Source organism: Phalacrocorax carbo, chromosome 9, assembly GCF_963921805.1.
Source record: "Phalacrocorax carbo chromosome 9, bPhaCar2.1, whole genome shotgun sequence".
Classification (NCBI taxonomy): domain Eukaryota; kingdom Metazoa; phylum Chordata; class Aves; order Suliformes; family Phalacrocoracidae; genus Phalacrocorax; species Phalacrocorax carbo.
The window spans coordinates 31,258,069-31,268,812 of NC_087521.1; positions in this window are offsets into that span (position 1 = coordinate 31,258,069).

Below are 10,744 nucleotides of genomic sequence, written 5' to 3' on the forward strand. Positions count from 1 at the left end.
AATGTAGAACAGAGAACTTCCTGGGATTTCTCCCCATTTCAAGTACAGTTCTGTTCTAAAAAATATCTAAGCTCATTTTAAGAGATGCCAGTCACAGACAGCTGACAACAATACTTCTCATCTGCTCCAATGATTAGTTGCCATCACCATGAAAAATACAGTCTGTTTCTAGTCTGGTTTTGGCTTGGCTTGAATTTCCAGTGCCTGCATACAAGACTATGAAAAGGAAGTGCAAGTTTAGCGAAGATGCACATATCACAACTGCCTTTATGAACACCTACAGCATGAGGAAAAGCTCTTTCACTGGGCTTGTAACCCATTTTCTCAAAACCACGTGTACCAGCCCTTCATAATGAATTCACCAAGAAGTTACACCCAGGTGGCATTTTCTGCTCTCTATTTAGATCTGTCACTGCAGTAAAGATTTATTTTAAAGACCTGGTTCACAGAGGTTATTGCAGATGTCTGAACTTCAAATATCCTGACCTACCCATTAAAATTATAACCTTAGTGTATGTTCAATAAGGGCTAAGAGTGCTTTGACTTCAATAGAGTCCCCAAGCTTCATCACATTTTTCAAAAACTAAATCTAGGCATTTTTTAATTTGAAACCAACTTGTTTTAGCTAAGAATATTAAAAATACAGCTTTGCGATACTTTTCTCTCACCTTCCAACCCCTGGTAGCAACTTAGGTTGCAGTGAACCCAAAGTGTCAGTTTTGGACTATCTTGGAAGATGGAGTAGATGCAATTACTTGCATTCTTTAAAACATGATTGATCTAATGCTGTCACAGGAAAATTCATGCCAGATTCTGATGGCACAGACTCTGCTGAAGTGAACCTAAAGTGTCACTCTGTGACTAAGATACATAACGAAAGGCAGAATAAGTTTTTTGAACTTAGGTCAAAGATCCCTGATACCTCATGGAAAATTCTGAAACATGCTTGGAGATCATTTTGCTGACATATCATTTTCTATATACGTCTGTCTATTTTAAGCACAACCCTGTGCTCTCTTTGCCATTGATAGCCTACATACTTATGCAATATCCTGGGCTATATATCCTGATACTTGGATGAAGAGGATCTTTCAAAGATTTGGACCTCATCTGCTACCATTGAGTATTTAACCAGATTTGTGATCGCTGGGAAGACTTGTAATTAGGAGACCTGTCTGAAATTTTTTGGGGGAGGGAGATAATAACTTTAATTGTTCATCAAAAACTGCCAATTCTTTGAAACCAATCCCTTCCAGGGAAATATACTGATTTTGACTATAACCTTGGTCAGGCAAGTTTATTAATATCAGTGCAGAATTAATGATTCAAATGGGACACAATGTTTCCCTCAACCCAAATAGGAAATGGGCTGTTAACAAGATTATTGTTCCTCAAAATGAGTGTGCCAGTTACAGGGTATCAGTAAAGATTGTGAACCCAAGTGTCCTGCAATCCAGGCAAATGTCCTTACAACCAAGCACGTGGCTAGTTGTGACAGTCTGTCTGTTTTCTACATTCCTCCTTTTGGAGCTGTTCCCTTCTGTATTGTAAATAAAAAGTAATGGGGAAAGCAGCAATTCTGCAGACTCAGATTTAGGACACTCACTCCCCAGGAACAGGGAGGGGTTTATATGTCAGCAAAACAGAAGACTTATAAAAGCAACCAGCTATACTGAAGTAGTCATTTGTCACTTAGAAACTGGATAAATTAATCTGAAAAATAAAAGTAGAGAGAAATACGTTCTGAAGCTGGAAACACACTTGGACTGAATCTCATCTCATGGACATGGCTTTATCCTGAGTATCCTGGGTCCTTTCCCCTTTGATCAGACACTCCACAGTTACTGTCTGCAATTGCAGATCAAAAGGTTCTGATCTCCTAAAGAACAGAGTTTTCCCACAGGTACATGTCAGTACTGTCTGGGATGGAAAACAGCAAGGAGCAAAGATCACAGCCCAAGCAGGGCAGCGTAGTCTAGCCCTTAGGCCCTGGTCCTGAGCTATAAATACAATAATAAAAGAAAACATGAGAATCAAAAGAAATTTTACAGTTTTCTCATGAAAGATACCACAGTAACACCTTCATATAGGGCACACGTGGCTGTGAGCTTCGCATGGCAGCAGACCAGCACAAGAGCAGAGGGGCACTTGGCAGGGACACCACAGCGATGTGGCATGCGTCTCTGATTCCCAGAGTCTACACGTGTGACTGGTGGGTGAAGAACACTTCAAGACTGCTTGCTGTGCATTGTTCCTCTCTTCCCTCATGTCCACAGCTGGGAAGGTAACCCATTCCCACTAGGCTCTTCCATCCACAAGAGAGGATTATCAGTGAGTTAGCAATAAAATAAATGCATTCCTGAACATTTTTAGAAGGGAGTCATTGTTAAAGCCAGACTAATAGAAAAGAAAGTATACAAAATTTGGAGAAGAAATCATCTGAGACTAAATTCTCAGCAGCTCCATGCTTAGTGAACAGACTGACCTCTGTGGATTTACCCCAGTGCTGACAATCAGCTGCATACCAAATGATAAGGGTGAGAAGCACTTGTAAAAATATGCAGAGATAAAGAAAACACAGATGTCTACAATTTGAAAAGAAATGAGAATTGTTTTTGAAGTAGTAATTTTGTTTCCAAGTGGATCATGCTATAAAACTGAAGGCAACAAGTAGTTGTGAAGTGGTTTATTGGCTAATATAATAGCTGACAATAAGACCACTAAACTGCATGTATTAAAAATAGAATAGTGTTGCATTTGGCAGAATAAGTAGCAGAAAGATTCAAAGCAAGGTAGCATGGCAATCAAATCCATCTACCACAGCAATGACAAGACCAGACAGCAAATATCTTTCTTAGCAACTCCTTTGTGTAACTGACCAAAAACTATGGAAAACTATTGAAAAGGAAGCTGGTGCAAGAAAATTAAGTAAGAGGAACATAATATAAAGATAAGAACACCTAAAAGGTCCTTGGATATATTTATAAAAGGGTGTTATACACTCTGTTTATGTCTCCTCTGCATATGGAATAATAAACACACTGAGGGAACATCCACACTTCTGAAGTGTCGCTTTAAATGAAATTTCTCTCAGAACCACACAGACTGAAGTATTTGAGTCATATCAAAACATTCCAGTTTGGTGTTCCTTCAACAGGTTACCTGTGTTTTGCAATACAGTTTAATTGAAGATGTGGTCTGGGCCAATTAATGTAAATATCACAGTCCATTATCTTTTGTGGAACAGAACTTCTGATTTCCACTTATGTGATTTTCTTTATCAGAATAAAACTCATGGCATGATTTAAATCAAGGCAAGAGACAAGAAGAGTGGAAACAGGCCCCATGCAAAAGAAAATTTAAACCAGCAAACGTAACAATTTCCAGTCCTTGGAGGCTTAAGTCCAAATACAGAAAAAGACATTCTGAATGGTGAAAATAACTAAGTATTGGAGCGTAATGCGAAGGGGGGTTAATATAGTATATCATCATCTGACCTTTGCAAGTGAAGATCAGATTATTAAAAGGTATACTCCATTTCAATCACAAGTAGCTGGCTCCAAGAAAAATAAGATTCTCTGTGCAGGAGACCAAACCAGTTAACCACAATGGCTTAAACTCAATGAAATTTGATAGCAGGATACGTATGCTGCCTCTTGATAGTAACAGCCTTTTGCTGGACCATTGTTGCTCATGGAGAGGATGAGACTTTCATCTGGGGAAAGAAGTGAGTGAATTTGGTACTGTGAGTAGAATATCACTTCTGGCTTAACAAATGGATAGTATAAAAAGCTTTGGAAGGTTTGCTTTGAATCAGACTCACTAGAAAGTTCAGAGGTTGTTCTAAGACTTCTATAGCATATTGCTACTGCAAAACAGCCAAGAAATCCAGCAAAAGTGGTTTTGCAGCTGGATCGGCACCTTTTCTCTCTCACCATGCAGACATGCAGGGCACGTGTCATCCCAGCTCAGTGGGCGTTGTGAAGGGGAGGTTTGAAGTAGCATTTATTTGATCAAACTGCTTCCTCCTAAATTAATTTTAATGTGTTTTAAAGGAGCATTCTTGGGGAGGGTTATTATACTGTAAAAAAGCTGGAGGGACATGCAGGTTTATAGGACTGACAGAGGCTCTGGGAAACCCTCATGGCTAGTAGTTCAGGTACTATAATCCCATTCTGGGCTATCATAATAAAAAACCTTTTGCTCTGGTATCTCTGTCACTGGAGACTCTTAACTGTGTGAAACGGAGTGTGCACTTTCCAGAACTGGCAGAAAAAATGTGTTTCCACAGAGTTTGCATGGGGTGTACGCTGTAATCAGGTACAAGGCCTACAAGGCCTGGCTGTGCTGGAAAAACGGCTAAATATTTCAGTTCCTAAAAAAAGTGGGGGGGGGGGGGAAGGAACGTGGAGTGCAATCGCCATCGCCATTACCATCACAGTTTAAACTAGCGAGCAGATGCTGCAGAGTTTCTGGTATAATCTCAGATCTCATTCTTATCCCCAGAAGCAAACGTTCAGTACTTTTCTGCTATGATCCTATTAGCAATCTTGTGGGGCACAACTTAATTTGGCATGAGCAATTCCCAGAAGTGAGGTCAGAAGTTTATAACAATGAAGTTAACTCAAGTGGAAAGACACTTGCAGGTACTGACATGGTATTCCCTGCTGCCATCCTGCCTGTGCTGCAGCCAGTCCTCTGCTGTCAGGGGGACACCGCTCTGCCCTTGCTTACAACAAACAGCATTGAATTACCATGCAACAGAGTGTACGATGAAGCTTTAGCCACAGCAACAAAATACAGCAATGTCTCCACTACAGAGGAGTTAATAATTGCTCCAAAAGAACAGTTGCCCTGGTTTCTTTGCCTGTGAATGACACATTTGTGCAGGAATTTTCTTCTACCCCTTGTCTTCTGTTTGCTTTCATCATTCAAGCACTACCGAGCTTTTGTGCCAGCTTTATGCCACTGGCCCATGGAGCTCAAACCTTCAGCCTGCAGACAGAAAGAGATCTGAGATTGATTTGATCGCTGAATACCCTGAAGAATACAGGACATCCCTATTATGTTTACCAACACAGTTTATTTTGAGATAAGTATCCAGGGAGTAGGTTTTCCCAAATTTTTGAGCAAAGCACTGCTTGCTGGGTACCTGGCCTCCAAACAGCTGCTGCGGACGAACAGATAAATCTCAGGGGTCCCACAAGGCCATGCACCACATGGCTGAACTGTACACACACAACACAGCATCATCGCATTCACAGTGAGTATGCCTGGGATGTTAAGGGATCTCTGATCTGCACAGGGTTCACAACATCTTCTAACAGGACCCCTCAGCTCAACAGCTTCTCAGGGAACTCCTCCATCCAGCTATTTTTTCTTGCTGCTTCTTGGGACACTGATGAATTACTGCATTCTCAACCCCATGCTTCTTCCCTTGAAGGCAGAGGGAATTTCAGCACATTATCCCCAAGGGTAAAAGCTTACCAAGCTTACCTTGGTAACCAAGGCCACCTGCTAATCACAGTTACTCATTTGGAGATCCCAAAATCTGTCTGGACCTGTCAGGGAAGCCAAGAAGTTAAATTCTTGGATCTGAAATAGGAGCTAGATGTCATGGCCTGGGCTGAGCATGTTCATACCTGGCATGGCCCTGAAGAATACTCCATAGCTGAGCAGACAGATCTGAGAAGACAGTATTAACACTTCAACTCACTTCTGTTAACTGAATTTCTGGATAACCAGCTCGTTTGCCTGCACAGCCAAAGCCTCACCCAGCTCTCAGGCTGCATTTAGGAAGAAAGGAATGCCAGAATGGCATTTTACAAGCTACTGACAAAAAAGAAGAGGAGTCTCATGCTGCTGGTCAATAACACAGAAAAAGCATTGGATTTATCAACAAATGCATAGGCAGTGAGTGCGGTGAGACAGAGCCACCCATCATGATTTTTTCTTCTGGGGTTGGGGAATTTTATTGCCTGACTGGCATCTGCGTAAGCAGCTGGACTGCATGTTACCAAAGGAGATTAAAATAATAAATATGATTAATCAACAGCATCAACACCAGTCACATATTTGCATTACTGGAGAAGCTAATGGCTATAATAGCTTTAAGATAGTGGAGCAATAAGTTATAGCATTTCTTAGCTATCCAGAGGAAATGGTGAAATGAAATGGACTTACAGTGCCTGCCAGGTCTGCCTCTGATGTCAAGCCACCTTTTTCCAGATGAAGAATTGTAAGATTAAGCTCCTAATAGTTAGCAAATCTATTTAAAAAAATATTTCAAAAGAAAGTTTAAAGTCCCAGTTTGTTCAGGAATAGTCTGAGGCCTATTCTCCCACTCAGGGGCTTGGTTAGATTAAAAAGATTATGAAGGGAAGCAGCAAATTCTGCACCTCATAGTGTTGTTAAAACATAACTAAATCCCTATTCCTGAGAGATCTGTTCTAGCTCAAACAGAGGCTGGGTTGCAATGCGCAAGGCAGGAATTAGTGGGAAGAATTCTCTGGCCCGTGTTAGGCAAGAGCTGAGAACGAAGTATTCTAAACAGCCCATTCTGGATTTAAATTATGGCTTTCTGGTCCACTGCCTTCTGGTGCAGGGAAGTACAAACCTCACCCCTCTGAGCACGTGAGGACTCTCAAGGGATGCAGCCTCTGGGGAGGACACACAGGATTTGACCCTTTACCCTGCTCTCTGGTGTTCTGCTGGATCCACAGCTCCAGCCCGCAGTCAGGGAAGCATTAAATAAACTTCCTCAACAGTGCTGCTTTCACACCCCATCCTGGCTATCACTCCCATTTGTGGCCTTGTGCAACAGCAAAAGCCCTGGAGAAGGAAGAAATCTTGGTGTTTCTTTCCATTGCAACCTCCCTCGAGGGCATCTGACTCAGACCTTAATGTCTCACAAGATAACTCAACAAACACTGAGGGTGGGCACTAAACTCCAGGTCTAGGACAGGCAGACCCTGTGCTGACTGAGAAGGTGAACTGCAGCTACAGCATAGCGCAAGATAAAACCAATAATCTACTTTGGAGAGAGGAAAGGGAGACTTGCACCACACACCAAGAAAAGGGAGAAGGGAGGTATGTTTGATGCTAGGACAAGCTAAGAAGCCACCTCTTGCCTCCCCTGGGAAGAACATCTGTGCTGTGCTCTGGTTTACGAGCTGGTACAGCATCAGTACATGAGTTCAAGCATTGGAGCAGGCTGGATCTCACCAGTGCTCCCCGCTCTCATCTGTGCCTCTAACATCTACTTTGGAGATTGACTGTAACCCTGTGGGAAATCCCACAAGTTCTGCCTAAGAGGATGCAGTCGTCTCTCCAGGGACCACAGGATGCAGACGTGCTCCTATCAACAGGGGCAGTGGGGGCAGGAGCAATGCACACACTTACTTCTCAGTTCACTACATCAGTGTGCCTCGCCCTCTTGGGCCATTTCTAAACCTCTTATCATATTTGGCTATAGTTTATCAACAGTGTGTCCTTGCAGCAAAAAGACGAACCAAATATAGCCAGCAAGTTAAGGAAGGTCCTCCTTCCTCTTTATTCAGTGCCTGTGGGACTGCAGCTGAAGTGCTGTGCCTGTTTTGGACTAGAAGACCTCCGAGGTCCCTTCCAACCCAAATTATTCAATGATTACCAAGTTACTACCTTGTTAGGAGAGGATAACTAACAGATGTATTGCCTGTTTCATCACACAGAGGTAACAGTTGTCTCTCCTGGGACTTTACAGTGTATTTCATTATGGAAGGAGGTCTCAGGCAGGAGAGAGTGGAACATGTCCTAGAAATGACATTAGGATCACTCTCAGTCACTAGTGACATACATAAAAGAAAGAGAGGGGAACGAAGAGCAATTCAGGCCAATACTGATTGATGTGAAGAGGGAAAATACTGGTTATTAGGAAACGTTGTAAGGGCTTCTGACATAGGGGTGATATAGAGAGGGTACTTCAATGAAACTCCAATTACTGTGGGCTGCAAAATCACAACCAAACTATTTTCAAGCATTTTCTAATGTACCCTTGTTAGGGCAAAATACGTTGTCATGTAACATTTTGTTATGAAGATGGGCAAGCAAAAGGAGCAATTAATAAGGACAACAGCAAACAGATGGAGAAGTAAAGAGGTCCCATACCTTTTACAAGTCCAGAAAACATCCTAAGCTTAAAGTTTAGAGCAGAAGCTGCAGAAATCCTTCCATTCCTGTATCAAACTCACTCCTCCTCCAAAAGAAGCAGGGGCACTGAGTGTACAGTTACAGTTCAGTATAGGTGTTGCCTTGAACAGATGATATTGCAAGAAGCTTGACTTTGCCTAAGATATTTTTAAATCAGATGCTAGACAGAATTACTTAAAAGAGTAGTCTCAAAGCAAATGTCCGTAAGATCTGATTCAAGATGGAAAATAAGACAGTGAACTTCTCTCTTGTACTTCTCAGCCCATGGGCTTGGTCTGTGATGGAGAAAGGGTGATAAAACCGGAATGGCAAGTGGAATAAAACATATCAGGAGCCACACCCTATGCAGATGTTGAACACATAGCTGTTTCTTGGCACATTTAAGTGGGTTTAACTTAAACCAGGCATTTATGAAGATACTTGCTGAGGACAGAGCTGTCAGATACTTGAGTTCACTGCCTGGAGTGTGTCTGATCTCTCCAAGTGGTGTGAAGAAGTCTGAGTGCATGCTGAGGCTTTTCGTTCAGATAAATCTCATGGTGCCTGACTGATGCCTACAGCAGGGGTCCTGGGCCACCGGCTTGACCCCAGGAAGGGGCCTGGACCTGCACTTTGCAAGGTGGACACAGTCTGCTCAGTGATGTTCACTGCTCAAACTATCCACAGGAACAGGGCAAGACCTGGGAACATGGCTGGGAAGAGCTGTCAAAAGAAAATATAAGAAGCAATATAGCCTGTACAAGAGTCTTCCACCATACAGGGCAAATTTATATACCTAAAGGAGCTGTGCCTTAGCACTAAATGCCTGGCATGGATAATGTTTTCACACTGGTTGGGAAAAGGCATCTTTTCAAAACCTATTCAAAAAGCACACCACAGTTCAGTCTGCATTTCCATTCACTTAGCTCTGTTCACCATTATTAGCTGCTTTTTTTCAATCCAAACTTTAGGAATATTTTTAAATGGTAGAAATGACAATCTCAGACAGAATCTTTCTTTCTTAATACTGGTGTTCCTTCTTCAAAAGCAGCTCAGCTAAAACTTACTTTCTTCAAGTAATCCAGGCAAAAATAGAGAGACAAAACCTCAGAGGAAATTCAAGTTAAAAAAGGAAATCATATCAGGAAAATCAATTTTGAGAAGTCTTTCACAGGCAAAGCTTCTTGTACAGGAAACTGCTAGCAAAATTACTTCATTTTATTTATCCCATGTGGAGGTTTCTCCTATTGGGGGTTTGAGCTAGACAAAAGGTGGCTGCATAAAAGGGTAGAACTGGGAATTCCTGATTCCTCTAAAGCACGAACACTAATAAAAAGCTGTACCAAGTACTGAGAGGGGATTTTTTAAATTCTATTTATTCCAACCCATGGAAATTTTGGGAACTCCCAAGTGTTCCCATCATACCTTGGGAGAAAATTAGGGCTCAATGTTTTTTGCTTCAGTAAAGAAAAGAGACCGTGACTAATTGCATGAAGGATGCTCAGCTGGACTCTGGCAAGCCGAGGGACAGGCACCGCTCTGCCAGCTCAGACTCAAGAGTTAATCCTCGCTCTTCTGTCATCTCTAATTACTTTGAGGATCGAGGTGCCACACTTCCCCTCTTGGAGGAGATGTTCCGCTTTTTAATCAAACTTTGGGCAGAAGAGACAGGCAGGCTGATCCTCTGGGCTGGTTAGGACATCCACATGTAAAGAAGTACATATGTTCTCCCGTGCCTGCTAAGTACTTCATGGCCAGTTATACAGCAGATAAGCTACAGTTTACCATCTTCTGAGGGCTGAGCTAATGCAACTGGTCTCAGTCCTGTATCTTGGTGAAGATGCTGAGCCAAGGTTATTAATTCTGGTTTCAGTTGTTCAGGGGGGATCTGTGCAGCCACAGCAAGAACTGTTATGTTTATAGGTAGAGCATGTTCCTTAAAAGGATCATGTTCTGCACAGTCCCCAAATATGAGGCAAGCTATTTTATGCATATTTTATCCTCTGAGAAAAACTGTGCTATATATTGGGGCCAATACAGTTGCTGTTGCTTGTTTTCAGTGCAGCTAAGAACACTCTAAAAATAGAAAACAGTCAAAGAACCAAAACTCAACAGCAGCCTGCGTCATTGCTGTACATCTTCAAAACATAGCAATATGAGATGATAAATAAAAAAGAGAGAAAAACCTCCAGGACACAAAAACAGAGGAAAGGAATAAGTTTCTAAGGGAAAATAATCCTTCTCATATGTTGCAATTTTAAATGAAAAACAACCTAACATTAAGATTAGCATTTTGTTCATTCCAAGATGCAGAGAAATACCTGAACTATGTAAAGAAAAAATATTATGGCCAACAAAGTCTTCCCTCTAAAGTAGTATAGAGAATTGTTCAGAGCCTTGTACCATCTTACAGCTTGTGGACGAATGATCCCCCACCCCAAAACCAGCATCAAACCTGCAGCTTCAAGGCCCTTTCCCATGTTTTAGAAGGCTGATCAGTCAAGTCTAGGATGGTGACAATCCCATATACTTCCTCATAAGCAGTTTCAATAACAAATTATCCTTATTGTCAAAATCA